General features: G+C 56.1%; 1 protein-coding gene across 2 annotated transcripts in view; it reads right to left on the reverse strand.

The window, feature by feature from the left end:
• SH3PXD2A (SH3 and PX domains 2A) overlaps positions 1-17,576 on the reverse strand; it is a 244,135-nt gene that overhangs the window by 34,574 nt on the left and 191,985 nt on the right. The gene's annotated exons all lie outside the window — the stretch shown is intronic.

A 17,576-nucleotide genomic window follows, 5' to 3' on the forward strand; every position in this document is an offset into this window, starting at 1 on the left:
CCAAACACGGATCCCCACAGATGGTGACCACAGGCCAAATCTGACAAGATGGGAAGTATTAATGGAGAGACGAAAGGACACGGCGTACACGGCAATTGTGTACTTTACCCACCCCCTTTGGGGAGAGAGCAGGAGGTGCTATTAATAATTAAGCCGGAGGAAGAGGTACATGTGCACGGGCAGTATCTCGGGTATTCAGGTTGCACGGGGCACCTACTTGGCCATGGAGGTGAGAACAGCCCAGACATGTTGGCCACCCAGGATACAACCATCGGCTTCTCAGTGCCTGGCCCGAAGAAGAAGAGTGCATTAAAATCAAAGCGGTCAAGAGACAGAACCCCAAAGAACTAGGGACCCCCATGGACCCCACTGCTGCTGCCACTGCCAACCCCTCTGCAAGGGATCATAAGAAGAGGTCTTGGATAGAGTGTGGGTGGGGGGAGGGAGGGATGACAATGTGCAGCAAAACCCCTAATCACAAGAGACCAGGCTTCCAGGTCTGCTAGAGCCTGGTGGGACCCCTGAGACTCCCCCCCCCCAGCTCACCCCCCTTCAGACCTGTAGCTGCACTCGCCTTGGAGAAAGGCCCCTAAGGATGAGAAAGCACCAGTGAGGCGCCTGTTCCCAGAACGAGGGTCCAGGAGCAGGGCAGCATCTGCCCAGGGTCAAGTGGAAGCAGGAAGAAGTAGGAAGCAGGAAGGAAGGAGGAAGCATGGAAGCAGGAGGCCACTGCCCCACGACGGGGCTTGCACAAAACAACCCCTGCAGTTGGAGAACCCATCTGCTTTGTCCCCTTTCACCTCAAATCACAGTAAAGAGAAAGTGGGTGGGGGTTGTCAGTTCAATAAGCCCCCTCCCGGCGAGCGACCCACCCAAGGCACCCGGGGCTAAGTGGCAGGCGGCTCAAACGTCTTCATCGATGCCTGGTGCCTTCATGAATTCACGCGTTAAGCACTGGCTCTGACAGGTGTTCATTTCAGCCACACCAGATGAAGCCTGCCATTCATTACACTCGAGACAGAAGTTATTGGTCGTTGCCGCTGCCGAGAACGGAACCACCTGCCAGGTCCTGGGCCGTCCTCGCAATTGTCCCTACGTTTGAGCCCATTGCTGCAGCCACGGTGTCACGCCATCTAGTAGTGTCTGCTATCAGTTCCCCACATTTCAACATGGCAGATGAGCAGGAGATCCCATGCCACCCCCGCCCCGCCCTGCTTCGCCTCCACCTGCTCTTCAGGAGGGGTGGGGCTCAGCTTACACAGGCTGGTCCTCCATTCTGAGGAGTGGAGCACAGCTGGATTTCAGATCCCACCCCCAAGTAGCCCAGTTGTCCCCCACCCCGCCAAGCCCTCATGGCAGGGCCGTCCCAGGCTGAGAGAAGTTTCTAGGCCAGAGTCTCATCCAAGGGCCGGGCCAGAGAAGAGCGACTTTGGATCAGCATTTTTCAAACCTCAGCTATTTCCACACGACACGCAACGCTCGCCATGTCCTTGAACTACGCACGCTGTGGTTGACACGAATGCAGAAGCAGAATCTGCAAAAGCCACAACCCGGTGTCAGGCAGGCGGGACCCTACCAGGGAAGGCTGAAAACGAGACAATTTCCACAAGCAGGGAGTGACAGAACAGTGGTCACGCCGCTCTCGGTCCAAGGAGGAACACTTGGGAGGGCTGGGCAGCCAAGTCCGTTCTGGAATGTTCCGGCCCTCGAAGTTCTTCTCTGGAGCTTTGAAGCGGTGTGTAGGCTTCGCTTTTAAACTTAGAGCAAATTTGTTGTGGAAACTGTTATCACATCGCTGCAAACACACGACGAGGCTCGCCGGCCTCAGGCGTGGCAGCACGTACACAGAGAAAGCAATGTGCAGGTCTGAGCAGGTGTCCCGCTGGGCACCCTGAGGCCGCGCCTGTGTGCACCCACTCCTCGTCGGGTCACGAGGGGATGCAAGGCCTTAAGCGACCCGCCGTTTCCAGTGGACACCAAGATGAAACAGGAGCAATCTCAGCTTTAAAGACGGGCTCGATAAACAAGACAAACCACTCCCCAATTTGTCCGGGGCCTCCCTCCCTCTCCCCCCGCCCCCCCTGACTTCATTTCTGGGGAATCTTAAATAGAGGGCTTGCTGCAGCGTGTGCCGCCTGACGTCAGCAGCGCTCTGCCGGCACAGAGCCTTCTGTCTGTGGTGTGGGGAGCCGCCACGCTGAATGTCCCTGCTTTTCCGGGCTCCTTTCCCAGCTGGAATGCAGGAGCCACTGGTGTCACCCGAGGCGGCTGTGGGAGACGGAGGGTGCCCCGGAGGGACTGCCCCTTTTAGGGGCCCTAACTGTGCGTTTCCCAAGCTTCGGGGGATCTGGGGCAGCAGGCGGCCCATGAGCCTATTGGGAAAGCACCTGTTCGCTGGCGTGGGCTTAGTGCCTGCATCAGGGTTTAAGGAAAACCTCAAGCGAACACATGTATTTTAAAAACGCATCTTCCCGTGCTACGGGAAATGAAAGTAAACTAGCCTCCAGTCCTGGCCATCATAGTGACACCTGGAGAGAAGACATGCTCAGGCTTGGAGGTGGGAGGCCAATTAGTTTACCATCTGAAACTCAGTTTCTTCATCTGATGAACGGACACAGAGCCGCTGGCCTTATTTGTGCCCGCCCCTGCAGCCCGCCCCCCGCCCTCCAGTGGATCCAAGATTGTTGTTCGGTGCTCGGAGCAGGCACTGACCCAGGGAGACCTGTGTGTAACAGACCAAAACAGTGCTCCGACCTGCACAATTGTTGCTGTCATAGATTGGGGGGGGGGTGCTGGGGGGCAAGGCTTTGGGATGTTTCCATCTTGGAGCATGGGCTCATGTAAATGAGTACCACTAAACTGTACACCGGAAGAATGCTGAATGTGCAAGTGTTATGTTATATTTCTACAAGCCCCACACCAGAACCACGGCCATGGAGTTGACTCCGACACACCACATCCCTACAGGACAGGGTAGAACCACCCCGGTGGGTTTCTGAGCTTCACGGGGCTGCTAACCACAAGGTCAGCAGTTCCAATCTACCAGCCTCTCTGCTGGACAAAGGCGGGGCTTTCTACTCCCGTGAACAGTTACAGCCTTGGAAACCCACAGGGGCGCTTCTACTCTGCCATCTCGGGAACCTATGGTGGGAATCTGCTCAGGGGCAGCAAGCTGGGTGGTGATTTGTTAAAGTCTCTACGGGAATAGAAAGCCTCATCTCTCACACAGCTGATTTCCGACTTCTGACCTTGCGGTTAGCAGCTCAATGTACAACCTCTATGCCTCCAGGGGTCCTTACACATATCCATACACGCACCGAGACCACCACTTAGCGTGTTTAACACAATCTGCTATACACACATAAGTATAGACATGCATATTTAAAACAATAAACCTGCAAAGAAGGATCGTCTCTAGATTGGTAGGGAGATGCAGGCGGGGGTGATCATGGAAATATTTTGGGGAACAGATAGGATGCCTAACTTTTGCCCAGATACAGCTTACAGCCCAGACTGGATGGTGGACCATCTCTGGCGAGAGACGCGGCAAATGAACACAAAAGAAATGGATCACAGTTAACCCTCCCACTATGCACGTGGGCTCTGAAGTGCCATCTCCATTCTCCAGGTACGGCATCTGGGGGATGGGGTGTCTGTGTTGCAGATGGGGTATAGTTGTGAGGGGATGGAGAAGGGGCTCAGCTACCCCCAGGCCTATCAGGCTTTCAGATGCACCTGGGCCTTCCAAGCCACCACCTTTGTAGAGCTGCCATCTACCTGAGCCCCCGACCCTTTGCACTTCTACAGCAGCCTCACCTGAGGCTGGGCTTGGCCATGACCCTGTGGGAGACCAGGAGCTTCTTGAGGGGAAAGACCAAGTCTTATTGAGGATCCTCCTGTCGAAACCCTGCCTGTCTGGTGCTCAGTGAACACTAGCTGCAATGTCGCACACTGGAGGGCAGATGGGCTCAAAGTCCCCCTCAGTGCCTCCTGCTGCCCTTGCCCTCTCACACCCGGCTCCTGGGCTCAGGGGCTGGACCTCTCGCCAGCTCCCAGTCCTCTGGCCCCTGGGTTTTCTGCCCTGCTAGAACCCTGGGCTAGGAACTCAGCCTAGGGCAGCCTCTCCTCCTCCTGGCCCCCATTCATCTCATCTCATCTCATCTCATCTCATCTCATCTTGGGGCTCAGAGTTTTGTGACCTCCTGTGTAACTTGCCCAAGATCATCCCGGAAGCTAAGGCCTGGCCCCCAACCCCTTGAAGCTTGCTTGTCTTGGCTCATTTTCATCCTAGACCCCTCCCCTTCCAGCAAAGCTCAGGGAGGAGGCTCCATGGGGCCATGGGCACACCCTAGGCGAGGCTCTGGAGGAATGCAGAGAAGAGCCACCCAAGGCCTCTCCTCTCAGAACCACCTCTTCCACCAGCCCCAAGCCTCCCAGGTGGCTCGCTGAGCCCCAGTTTTCCATCCAGGGAACACAAATGATGCCCCCTTTCCCCTCCTTGGTGGGTACAGCTTTGAGTTCTGGAAGAGGGCAGTCCCAGAGACCTGTGCCCCACGGGAGTGGAGGGGTGGCTGGGGAGACAGCTGCAAGAACATCAAATATAGCAAGTCCTTCTGCCCCCACCCCCGCTATGGTACCACCCAGGACCTATAAAGAAGCAGAGAAGTGTCATGCGGGAGGTAGCAGGGTATATGGGAGTGGGCTGACCAATGCCCCACACTCCTCAGCCCTTGGCTTTTGTACCTGCAAAGTGGAAGCCATAATACTTGCATGTCATAAAGAGACATCTAAGCTCATTACTTGCCATGCACCACTTTTTATTTTACACACACATACACACACAGAGACAAAAACCAAACAAAAACGCCACGGCCATCGAGTCAATTCTGACTCGTAGGTTTCCAAGACTGTAACTCTCTAAGGGAGCATACATCTTTCACGGCTGGTGGGTTTGAACCACCGACCTTATGACTCACAGTTCAACACAGAACCCACTGGACCTCCAGAGCTTCTTTGGCACAGAGTAACTGCTTCAATACTCTTGCCTCTCCTGTCAGTTCCTGGTCTTTAGAGCCTCCAAAGAGCAGCAGATGGCCTGAACTTGAGCCTCAAGACTCGTCTCGGGCTAATTTCCCAGGAGTCCCGCCTGGGTAGGTATTGCTGCTTCTTTCTGGGAGCTGCTGCTGCTTGTGCACCCCGTCCCCCTTCCTGCCTTCCCTGCTCCGGCCCTCACCTGGTCTTCCCGATTCCTCAGGGCTGGTCCAGCACAGAGCCCAGTGCAATCCAAGGAGATGAGGCCAGTCAGACCAGCCTTCCACTAGTTCTAATGACCCAGAAACGATTAGATCCTTAATGGCAACCCAAAGGGCAGTAGTTCAAACCCACCCGAGACACCTCCGGTCACAACCTTGCTAGGAGAGTGGTCACCCACAGCCGTGAGCACCCGTAAGTGACCTACCTCTCCCCATCATCCCCCGCATCAACCTCTGGTGTCTTCCATCCCCAACACCCAACGGGAAAAGGCCTGGAGAGTCACCCATCCGGGTTCATGCTCAACCACCACTGAACGTGCCATTAGCCTGGCCACCAAGGGGTCTGTCTGCGTCCCCACTAGACGACACCAGGCTTCTCAGAGCCTGGTGCGCAGCAGGAGACAGCGACTTCAGAACGAACCCACCCATGTCTGCCCCATCCTGGTGAACCCAGCAGGAAAAACTGCGTGCCCGATGGCAGTGTGAGGAACAGGAAGCTGGAGAAAGCCACCCACTGAGCCTGCCCTCCAGACCCCCATCTCTTGGCCCCCACGGTGGCCTCTCAAGAGAGAGAAGGCGAGGAGGGAGAAAGATTTCCAGGAGCAGTGCCAGGGTGGGAGGCCTGGGCAGAGTTGAATCGCAGAAATAGGGGGCAGTGGTAGACCATGAGAATGTCTTCCCTTTAACGATTCCTTGGCAGGGACAGGCCTCAGACACTCCCAGGTACATTCTGACCTTCAGCCAGGAAGAGCTACAGCTCCCCCCGCATGTCACCATCTTCGGTGCCCTGGCTATGGCCTATCGCTCCTCCTGGAAGACTAGCTGCTCTCTCCGTCCTGGTCTCTGGGGGTGGAACTCCAACCGGGCGCAGGCAAAGACCATGGCAGTGGGGACCAGGACCCTTCACCTAGTGGTCCCATCAGCACCAAGAAGATGCTGTGTCTATGGATAGCAGAGCCCTTCGAGTCCAAGGGGGTCCGTATCTGGCTGGGTGGTGAGGCCTGGTGCATCTTGAACTCCTCTGGGGCTGACCCGCCTTTCATTTTCACAGTGCCAGGACCCATTTGGGGTCACATGGTCACCACAAGGTTCCCTAGAACCGGGGTCCACCTTGCGGCCCAAAGTGAGAGTAAACATTGCTTGGGAATTCTCATCTCAGCGGGTAATCCCAGCGACCACCTTGGGAAACTGACAGGCAAGAGGCTGTATGTGTGTGTGTGTGTGTATGTGTGTGTGCGCGCGCACACACACATTCATGCATGCGTCTCTCAGCTCTGCCTCCTCCCAGCTTCAGGACTGAGGAGTCCAGGGTGTGTGTCAGGGTGTCTTCAGTACAGCTCTCTTAGGGGGGGTGGGGATGCAGAGCCCAGCTGGGACTTCTCTGAGATGACTTCTTCCTGGCAGGGTCTGGGCCTCACGCACAAGGCCTCTGGCCCTCCGAGGCCAGGCAGTGAGTGCTCCAGGCAGGGGTTTGGAAGCAGCGGAATGGGGTGGAATGAACTCCTATGGGAGGCCCGGAGGCAGGCCCATTCTCCCTGTGAAGAGGTACACTTTCTGTCCCTTCCCAAAAGGAGTGAGTTAGCACGCTGCCACGCTACCAATTAGATCTCTTGAAGCCCTAACCCTGCTGCGGCAGCTCCTGTCCACAATGCCAGGACACAGCAAGCCCCTCTCGGCGTCATGCTGGGGAGAGCAGTCAGACAGCCCATGAGCGGAGGCTGGTTGAGGTGCTAGCTGAGGCAGGGGGAGGGGAGAGAGAAAGATGTCCCTCCAGGGCTGGGCCGGGGACCACAGGGGTGACCAAGCGCTTGGATAATCTGTCCTTTTCCTAGGCTGGTTAAGGCCTGCTCTAAGGGGGCTGGACCACCCTGGCGTCCACCCACCCATACCATGCAAACGCGAAGAACACGGTGGCTTACAATACGGAGGAAATGATGAGTGCCGGAAAGACTGATGTTTGCACAATGCGGCGAACAAGCGGCACAGCAGTGTGTGCGTGAAGGTGGTTGGGTTACATCTCTATTGACCACAATGTAGAAAATGAGAAGAAAGCTTAGAACATCTGGCTGGTGGGTAAGAGTGGGGTGAGAAGGTCATGGACACTCAGAAAGGGGGTTCTCCAACTCCCCCCAAGGGCATCCAACGGGGCGGACTAAGCAGACCCTGAGACGTCTTGCTGGCTTGCAGCCTGGCCTGTCTCAGACCCAGAGCCACTGCTGTCACAGATCTTGTTGAGCTTGGGAGGGGCAGGAGGGAAGCGTCTGCAGTCATACTTCTGGTGGTACTGGGGCCCGGCCTGTTTGTGATCACAGCCCTGGAGCCGTGTGGCACGGCTGGGCCGACAGAGGCACCCTGCTCGCTGGGCGAATTCTGTCCTCGCGTGTCCTCAGCTGACACGGTGGACGCACGCATCCTTCGGCCGGGCTTCTGCCAGCACATCCCCAAGGCAACGCTTCACAACAGCACTTTATGTAAGAAAGGGGAAGCCCCCCCAAACCTCAGCCACGAGATTCCACGGCACTAATCATCTTCCTCGCATTACCAGCACCCTACAGGAAAACAGCCCTGGCCAGCACAGATAGCAGGGGGAGGGGAGAGAACACGAGATGGGCCATTTTCTTTCTTCCTTAGCCTACCCTCTCCTTGGGGCAGGGAGAGGACACACCACACCCATACAGCACGCACACCCGTATGCATGTACACAATCCCATATGTACACACGCACGCATAAACACAGACTGTGTGCACCCTAACAAACATCCCTTATACTTGCAAACTCATGTACACACATGCACACACAAGCCTCCATGCCGGGCCCACATGCACACACAGGCACGTTGCCACAACGCAGAAGTGGCGCGGGGAGAACTGACCATGTCTCAGCTGTTCTTTCTGGGGAAATCGAATCTGCACAGCATCTGGGCTCTCAAAGCCATTCCAAAGGTGATCACCAGTACAAACCCAAGATACTTGCAGTCAGTGACCCATTTGGCTGCCTGGGGTGCGCTGGCTGAGGGCTTGCCCACACGGTCCAATTCCCCCGCCTGCTCCATTCAACCTGGAATGGGCTCATGTTCAGAGTCCCAGAGGCTGAGGGGGACCTCAGGCACCCAGAGGGGCAGAAAGCGGAATCTTGCTCTGACCCAGCTTAGTGACAACACTGGCCAGAGCTGAAGGGACCCTTCAAGTAGCATGGCGTGGCTTCGGCACTCCTCCCAGCCTGGGGGGGGGAGGGGTGGTGGTAGGCAAAGGCAGCTGTGACCTGCCTGAGGTCAGGTCAGTTGCCACCAGGGGCCTGAGCTTGGAGCCTCAAGTGACCAAGAGTTCTCAGTGCCAAGTCTGGTGTCCCTTTCCTGATGGCCTGCCACTGCTCTACCTGGGAACACGACACTGCCCATCTTGCCAAGCGACAATCCCTGGACCCAAGGCGTCCAGTGAGAATTGGGTGGCTGGAAGTAGCAGAAAGCCAGACCAGGACACCGGGAGATGGCGTAGGCCAGACTTGGAAGAAATCTGGAACCAAGTCTGTGGGTGCTGGACCAAGAAGCCCTGCCTCATGCCCACTACACCTGTGGACCCTCACCTGTGGCCCAAAGCAAAAGCTGGAGGGCTTGCTAAGCAGGGGGATTGGGGGATGGGGACCCCCGGGGGCCTTTGAGAGTGCTACCAGCAAGTCAATTAAACCAGGATGAGGTGCCTGGTCAACCTTGGTGTGACCTCACCATCCTCTGGAGGACCAGGGTTGGGGGTAGCATATAGCCTAACACCCAGGAGCAGTCGCCACTGTCCTCCCCCACAGGCAGTTTTGCTCCACTGGGGAGTCTACCTCCTCCTGGTGGATCACCTAAGAGGATCCTACAGGGCAGTTACCAGTTTGAAAAGCGAGTCCAGCCCAGTGCTGGCGAGCAAGAGCCCAAGACATGTCCAACAAGCAGAGCCGAGCCAGGCAGAGCGGGGGCCAAGACGCCCCCACAGCAGCAAGACCCACAAGCACGGTCCACACACAGCAGCAGAGTGGAAAAAGAAGGCTGTCTCAGCCAGAAGCCTCCTCCATTTCCTGAGATCCAACAGAGATGCCAGGACAGGGTGCCCGTCCCACCAATCACCGGCTCCCACCAGATTTGGCAGCTGTCTGGGTAACTGGGCCACCCTGGCCGTGGCCAGGGCTTCCAGGTCGGCCGGCTGGGGGGTGGGAGTGGGGGTGAGGGGTGCGGAGGAGGCCAAGGTTATGGAGACTTTCCGGAAACCCACCAGTCCAACTGCTGAAGTGTGCAGGATCACACAACCACGGGGTAATCGGGGAGAACACGGAAGGGGCAATTTCTCAACCCAAAGTCCCTTGGGCCCCGGTAAATTACACTCCCCAGGAAGGTTTGTTTTACACTTTGCGGACCGCGACGTGGTGGAAATCCGTTACATAAGAGCGGAGGGAAAGCTGGGGGGCGGGGTGGTGGTGGTAAAGGGGCAGTGGGGAGAAGTTCTCCCTACACTTCAGCTGGGTGATCAGACGCCCTTCTGTGGAAGACAAAGGCAGCGTCTTATCTGAGGCTTCTCTATGTTGGGGCCCATGTTCTTAATCACCATGCTAACCTGTCGTCTCCTGCTTAAAATAATCAGTGTCTGTCCAGGGGTCCGGGCGAGGGCCTGACGCTGCCCGCTCACAGGGGGGTCAGCATGTCTTTGGTGGTGTCTGGGGAAGGGTTTCCTAGCATGGGGACCCTGGGGACATGAATGCTAAGCACTCAGCTGCTCACCGGCATGGCTGGGGCTCACCCAGCAGAAGTAAGACCCGGTGAAACCTTCCAGGGCAGTGCTGTTGCCCCGCGGGGCAACAAGAACGGGTTGTGATGGCTCCTAACGCTGTTAGCCGGAGCCCCAGTGGTGCGGCGGTTGGCAGTTCAAACACTGCCAGCAGAAGGGAAAACCCAGAAGCCTCGGGAACCCACAGGGGGTCGCTATGAGTCAGCACTGCAGGCTGGCCGAGTTTGGCTTTTTGAGTTTTCAACACCATTGGCTAACTCCTGGCCTTGTTCACCAACATAGACTTTGGACACCTTGACGGGAGAAACCAGACCCTGGAGGAAGACCCTCGATGGGGTGGACTCAAACCGAAGAACAATGGCAGGGGAGTATTCTGCAGTATTTTTCTCTGTTGTCCATCCGGACGCTATGAATTGGAACTGACCCAATAGCTCCTAACACCTTGTTCGCCCCTCTCTTGGCCTGGTGGCTCTTCCTCCAGCTCCCAGGCTCCTTCCCCTGCGGCACAGTGCTCTGAGCTCTCACAGCACCTTTGCCCACTCAGGATTTCCTTGCTCATTTAGAAGTGGGTCTGAATGACAGGGGGACTGTCTGCCTCAGCTCTCCGCGGCCCCGCCTGGCACGTCAGCAAGTCAAGGTTTGTGAGTGCTGACCAAGGCTGGCTCTGCTGGTATGTGGCCGAATAGCCTGGCCCCTAGAGTTTAAACCCAGGAAAGCAGCGTTTCGCTGTTGCTTTTTTGTGGAAACCTGTTTGTTCTTCTCAAAAGCAGGCAGGTATTGCCCTGGGCTGGTACGGGGCTGCTCCAGCACTTCAGGGGGATTTCCTGGGCTGAGCTTGCTGCCTCCTCTTGCTACCATTGAATGGGGTCAGTTCTGACTCCCAGCCACCCTATCAGACAAGGTAGAACTGCCCCCAGGAGTTTCAGTGCTTAAAACCCTTTATAGTCCTAGGAAGTCTAGTCTTTCTCCCTGCGAGCGGTTGGTGGTTTTGAGCTGGTGACTTGTGATTATAGCCTAATGGGTAACCTCCAGGCCACCAGGGCTCCTAGGTCACCATCAAATGGCATCTGTCCCCCAGAAGTGACTCATCAAGAAAAATGGTTGCCTCAAGGGTTTGGGACAAGACAGGTCCCCAGAGCCTAGTTCAGCTTGGAGTTACAGGCCGCCCTACCTACCCAACCTGAGCAAGGTGTGCACCCGAGCCCACAGCTCCACCCAGAGCCCGGCCGCTGGTTCCAGGCAGGTGGCTGCAGTGAGTGGTGCTGACAACCTTGAAACCTCCCTGCCCCTGCACCTCGCTCTCCACCCCCACCAACACCCTGTTTGCTTGGAATGCCACCATTCTCAGGTCACTCTCCTGCTCAGTGACTTCCTGCCAGGGCTCATCGCTCTGCTCCCTTTGTCGGCAAGTACCTTCTCTTCCAGGCAACCAGATGCGTGCCTCTGGCCTCAGCCAAACACTTGGCTCGTGTAGACCCGTACTTTCTCTCGTCTCTTTGCATCTAAGTGCGCTCATTCTCCAAGGTCCAGCAGCACTTAGGGAGGCCCTGTGCGCAGTCTTGTGATTCCTTCTGAATCAGCACAGCTCAGCTCGCTAGCCGCCGGTCCCTTTGTGCCCACCGCACACAGAACCAATCTCAGAGCATCCAAGTAACGTCCCATGGCTGCCACTAGTAAATGGCCAGGCCGAAGCTGAAAGTGACGCTTATCTACGTTGGAGTCCATGTTCTTAATCACTATGCTATCCTGTCCTCTCCTCCTTTAAATAATCCTTTATCTTGGAGAGAATAAATAAGCCGAGGAGCCAAGGCTGGACTACAATGTCCACTTGGCTTAGACCTTTCCAACCTTCTCCTTGTGGATTTATGCTCCTGGCCTTTCCTCAGCCAGCCTCATGAAGACAGTTAATGCCGACACACTGCAGTTGACCTTGGATCAGAGTGGGCTTTGGAACGGCTTTGCTGATGCAGTGGAGACACAAAAGGCTGCATTTAGCTAGAGAAGAGTTTTCGGAGACTAGGACTGACGCCCAGGGCAGACCCACATGGTGGACAGTTACCACCAGCAATTTGGAACCAAACTCTGAAAAGGATGTTGCAGAGAGAAGAGTGTTAGTGGGCACTTATCTGCAACGCAGGCAAGGAAGCTGAGTTCTGAGGCGTAGCCCAGTCCGAGTTTTACTGAGACATTTCTTTTCCAAGAGCAGGGCTGTTTGGGAGTCTGAATTAGTAACCAGGTGGGTCCTTAGCAAGCACAGAATATTAATAAGAGCTATACAAAGTAGTCAAGGAAAGTCCACTGAAGACCGCAGAGACGTAGGTACAGCATTCCTAGTCCCACAATACAGTCCACCCCTTAGGCACCTAGAATGTTCACACCAATCAGATTCTAAGCTCCATTATGTCCACTCAATCAACACACCACCTGACTGGTCAAAGGGGGATCAAGCAGTGCTGAATAAATAAATGTGTGAACATGTGTTGTTGCCATTGAATGCTGCCATGCAGATTTTGACAGAGACCCCCGCAGTGCAACTACCCCCCCACCCCCCCAGGGGATTTTCTTGGCTATATTTACAGGATCTTATTGCCAAGTCTATCCCCCATGGAGCCAGGGGGTGGTCTGAACGACCAACCTTTTGGTTAGGGGCTGATAGCTAACTGTGCCATGAGGACTCCTTAGCTGGTTTTGAATAAGTTCATCTTATTTAAAGTACCTTTCCTCCTTCATAACACAGGCCCCGGGTGGTGTGGTAGTGAAGCACTGGGCTGCAATCCACATGGTCGGCAGTTCAAGACCACCAGCAGCTCCTCGGGAGAAACACTGATCACTCTTGTAAACAGTTGCCGTCTCAGAACCCACGGGGGATGGGCAGTGAACAGAGTTCCCCTTATAAAAAGTCCACCGAGAGACCCATCACTGTCTCTGTTTACTCACGAGGAAACAATTTCCCCGAGGTGAGATCCGTCTCTACCTGTCAGTGCTGGAGATAGTCATGTTTATATCTTGCAACCTTCTCTCTGGCCACAGCTGATTGGTCCAAAGCTGGGCATCTGACTCAAGTGCTGATTCACTGGCTGGACAGGAACCAATCAGATTCAAACCTTACAGTTTGAACTCAAAGAACCAGAGACTGTTCAGTGGGTGGTGGCTGTCTCAACATGTCCAGCCTGCCCTTCACAACCAACACCAGAGGAATGAGCTGCAGCTGCAGCTGTAGCTGGCTAGAAACCGCGAGAAGCAGGCTGGCCAGCAGCTAGCGGAGGAGGTCAGCTCTGCTCTTAAGTCCCCATGACCCCCAAGAGGAAGAGAGCAGCAAGAGATGCTGCTTTGGTTCATGCCGACGACTTCTGGTTCCAGCCTCAGCCCTATGAATATGCGATGCCTCCCCACACCCCCCCATGCTCAGGTTTGGTGAGATTCCGTCAGTAATCTCAAGCAAATCTGAGTGCTGCTGTCCACTGCCTGCTGGCACCCTGGGTCTGAAGCAATGACTGGGGAGGAGATGAAAGTTATCAAATTCCCCAACATTGAAAGGTCTCAGCCGTCACACCCGTCAATTAGGAGGGCGGGCGACAGGAGTTCAAAATCCTTTGCCAGCACAATCCTTGAATCAGGTCCTAGAGCTCTGTGGCTCCGAGGAAGGAGAGTAACTCCCAGTCTATCTCGAGGTGCTGGACGGAAGCTGAGGCTCAGAGAAGGGAAGCTGAGCATCTGCGGAGAATCATCTTCCCCTTCCTCAGCCCTGCAGTCTGGAGGAGGGGGAGGGGAAGAGGTGGAGCTGGCGGTGGAGATGGAAGAGGAGGAGGAGAAGGAGAAGGAGGAGGAGGAGGAGGAGGAGGAGGAAGCAGCGCTGGACAACTAGAGGCCCCTTGGCCAACACAGTAATCACCACTCTGCCAGAAAAAACCGTGCCTGTTGACAGGTGGAGCCGAGGTGGTCTTGGAGCCTCAAGGCCATCCTGCAAAGGAGGTATCTCAGGCACTGCTGCTGGCTTCCAGGACCCAGGGGTTTCCATGGCATGACACAGTGGCTGGTGCACATCCTGGCCTGGTGAGCTGGTTGGCAGACCCAGCGAAGCTTTCTGCTCTATCTGACCCAGTTGCTTGATGGAGACCAACAGTCCTGTTCTGGCCGCAGCCCAGATCCACTGCTTGATCCAAAAGGTTTCCCGTTATCACAGCACAATAGTCACAGCAGCCCCAAAGCAGAAGCAAACCCAAATGCCCATCAACAGATTAATGGACGGACAAAGACAGTGGCATCTACAGACAAGGAAATAGCATTGAGCCATGTAGAGGCCGCGTGTGGACTCCTGGCACCTGCTACAAGATGGGTGAGCCCTGAAAACACCAGGGCAAGTGAAAAAAAGCAGACAAATAAACAGGTGTTGGATGAGCCCACAGACACGAACTATCGAGAGCAGGAACAGACAGAGAGGCAGGAAGTAGGTTAGTGCTCACCATGGGCTTGGGGAGGGAGCAGTTTGGGATAGTGAATGTTTGGGAAACAAACAGTGGTTAGGGTTGCCCAACACTGTGAATTTAAGCCATGCTGGTGAATTACGCGCCCTATGGACCTTTGAACCAGTTAGGAAAACATAAAGTCTATCTGGGAAAAGGTGGCTTCTCTGGAACCATTTTGGATTCTACCACTTTGGGCATCTTTTCCCAAACACTGACAGCCATGGAGCCCATTCTGACTCACAGTGACCCTGTAGGATAGGGCAGAACTGCCCGTGTGGGTTTCTGAGACTGCAACTCTTTTTGAGAGCAGAAAGCTCCATCTTTCTCCTGAGGAGAGGCTGGTGGTTTCGAACTGCTGACCTTATGATTGCAGCCCAACACACAGCCACTGTCCTCAGACCGTTGGCCTCCTCCATGCTCAGCTGCTGCCCATTCCCCTCTCTCAACCTCAGTTCACAGAATCAGTTAATACCCAGGCTCCCAAACTTGGTTATTCATTGGAATCACCTGGGGAGCTGGTGCTGCCACAGATGCCTGGACTCCTGCCCTGGAGATTCCAATTCATTAGGTTGCAAATGGAGCCCGGGGGGAACCCAGGAATTATCTCTATGCCTTCCCACTCCCTCTGAACACCATGGAGGGACACAGCCTTTCACCATGTGGACACCACGGAGTTCAGAGGTCATCCCACCCCATCCCCCGCCGCCTGGGTCTCCCACACCTGTACACCAGCCAAGACTTCCACCTGCTTCCCATCGGAATGGGTACACCCCACCCTTCCCAATGTCCTGTAGAGGGGAGCAGGCTCAGCTGTTTGGCTCTAAGAAAATCACTTTACCCCTTAGTCTAATGTGGAAGCAACTCCTACGGCCTGGGGCTGGAAGAATGTGAGTGTGAGTGTGAGTGTGTGTGTGCTGCCTGCAGCCTGGAACCTGAGGTGCAGTAGGACTACTGGGTCCACACATCCCACCCCCACCCCCAGGGTGGCAGAGATGGTTGGCACCCCCTGCCCCAACCCTCCAAATCAGTTGGTGGCTGCGGTTCCAGCCGAATGGCTCTGATGGACAGGGGAGCCAAAGGTGACCCCTTTATGGACACTTCCCCACTTTCCACCAGGGGCTCCAGCCAGGCAAAGGGGACACAGGCAGAGCCTCGGCACTCACTGGACAGGCTAAAGCCCTAAAGGCAGGGATGGCGCTGACCGGAACTGCTGCTCCAGCAGAGGAAAGAAAGGCTGTCACATGCCCACCACGGCCAAGGTCAAGGTCACCACAATTGGGTCTTTGTTCCCAAGCTCAGAACTCTCACTAGTTTGTGCAATTTGCAGGATGCACAACCCCCAACCCCATCAGACCTCCAGCTCGCCTCAACCAGGAAACCACCCACCCAGAAACCAGCAGTTTGGCGTGCTTCCTCTGTCCCCGCACCCTGAGGGTCTCTGATTAAGCTGCTCTCAGCTCCCGGGCACCTGGGTTCCTATGGCAGCTTTGCACGGGGGCGTCCAGCATGAGAGGGCCCTGTGTGAACACCTGCTGCCGAGCAGCGGTCTCCACCCAGGATCAAGACACACAGCTAAGTTCCTGGACGAACAAAAGCCACAGTCACGGTCCTACTGAGCATGGGATACAGACCTGGGAGAGAGTGGCCATCTCAGCAGCCCCAAGGTCTATCTCCATTTAGCAGATGGGGTAAGCGAGCAATTCCGGTTATCCTGACGGTTGTGGGGAGCAGACTCCCGCTTCTAGCCGCTAACCCAGAAACCCACTTTTTCATGGCATGGCTCCAAGGGTCCCAGACATGAGAGAGGCCAGCGGAGGACATGTCCACCCTGGGAATCACGCAGTCACATGGCAGAAAAAACTTCCTCTGTGCCTCTTCAGCCATCCGGACCCCCGGAGTCATGGGGTCACACTGCCCCCACCCCAGGCATCTACAGCTGAACTGGGTGGCCCCGCCCTTCCACCAAGAACGAGCTCCTGAACCAACAAACACGACCCCTGCCTGTGCCCCATGCCCAGAGACGCTCTGGACAATGCCCATGGGCAGCGTCCAGGCCTGTGGCAGAGGCTGAGGCAAATCTGCATGAGAGCAGGGGGCCCGCTGCACGCACTTGGGGCGAAGGGCCAAGGCCCCACGCTGTAAACCAGGCTCTGCCTGGCAGGACTGCTGCTGCCAACCACCCCACAACTCCAGGTCTGAGCTCTCCGAGCGGGGTGACAGGCCCTAGGACGTACCCAGGGGTTAGCGTCTTCAGAGGAGTCCTCCGGCGGCCCTCAGCACCTCTACAGAGACTTGCCTGCCCCAGGCCTAGAGATCTCAAGCCCAGGGACTCTCAGCTCTGCTTCTGACCCCAGGACTCACTGTCCCCGAGGCTCTCTGCGCCTCAGATACCCCATCTATAAAACGGCCACAGCTGGCTTCATCTGGCCTTCCTCTCAGGCCTCAAATGAGACAGAGGGAGCAGAGGGGGAGGGGGTGACGGCTCCTTCAAGCACAGCCCAGAGAGGCTGCAGTGCATGGCTAACTGAAAACAAAGTGAAAACGAAACACCTTCCCACCCCCACCCCCAGGAACCGAACAGCAGGCTGTGAGCAAACTGCACATGCCCGGGGCCCAAGTACCATCGCTGGCCCCACAGGCAGGGGGCTGCACACCTGCGCGTGGACCAAGACACCCACTTTTCTCGCTCAATCTGCCAGACTGCTGCTGCTGCCAAGGACCCTGAGCCACTTGGCTTCACTTACGGGAACCGTGGAGCCAGCAGCCCCTCCCCAGGCAGCCACCAACATCCCTGAGACAAGACATGGTTCCCAGCGATCTGGTGGATGCCGCAGGACCCTTCCCTGTCCTAGTTCCAAGCAGCTCCAGCTCACCACCCAGAGACACTTACTTGCCAATACCCCAGGCCTGGCCCTCCTCAGACAACCTGCCAGGGGTCTGGGGGCCCAGGACCCTCTCACAGTGACATCACGGTCCGCCTTCCCCATTTGTTAGTTGAGCTCTCCCGACCCTGCCTGGTCCCTGGCTTGGAACAAGGCCCCATGGGGCAGCAGCCTTCAGGCTGGGATGGCTCTTCCCATGGGGTCTCCGGGGTCCC

The sequence above is a fragment of the Tenrec ecaudatus genome, chromosome 16 (genome assembly GCF_050624435.1).
Source record: "Tenrec ecaudatus isolate mTenEca1 chromosome 16, mTenEca1.hap1, whole genome shotgun sequence".
NCBI lineage: Eukaryota > Metazoa > Chordata > Mammalia > Afrosoricida > Tenrecidae > Tenrec > Tenrec ecaudatus.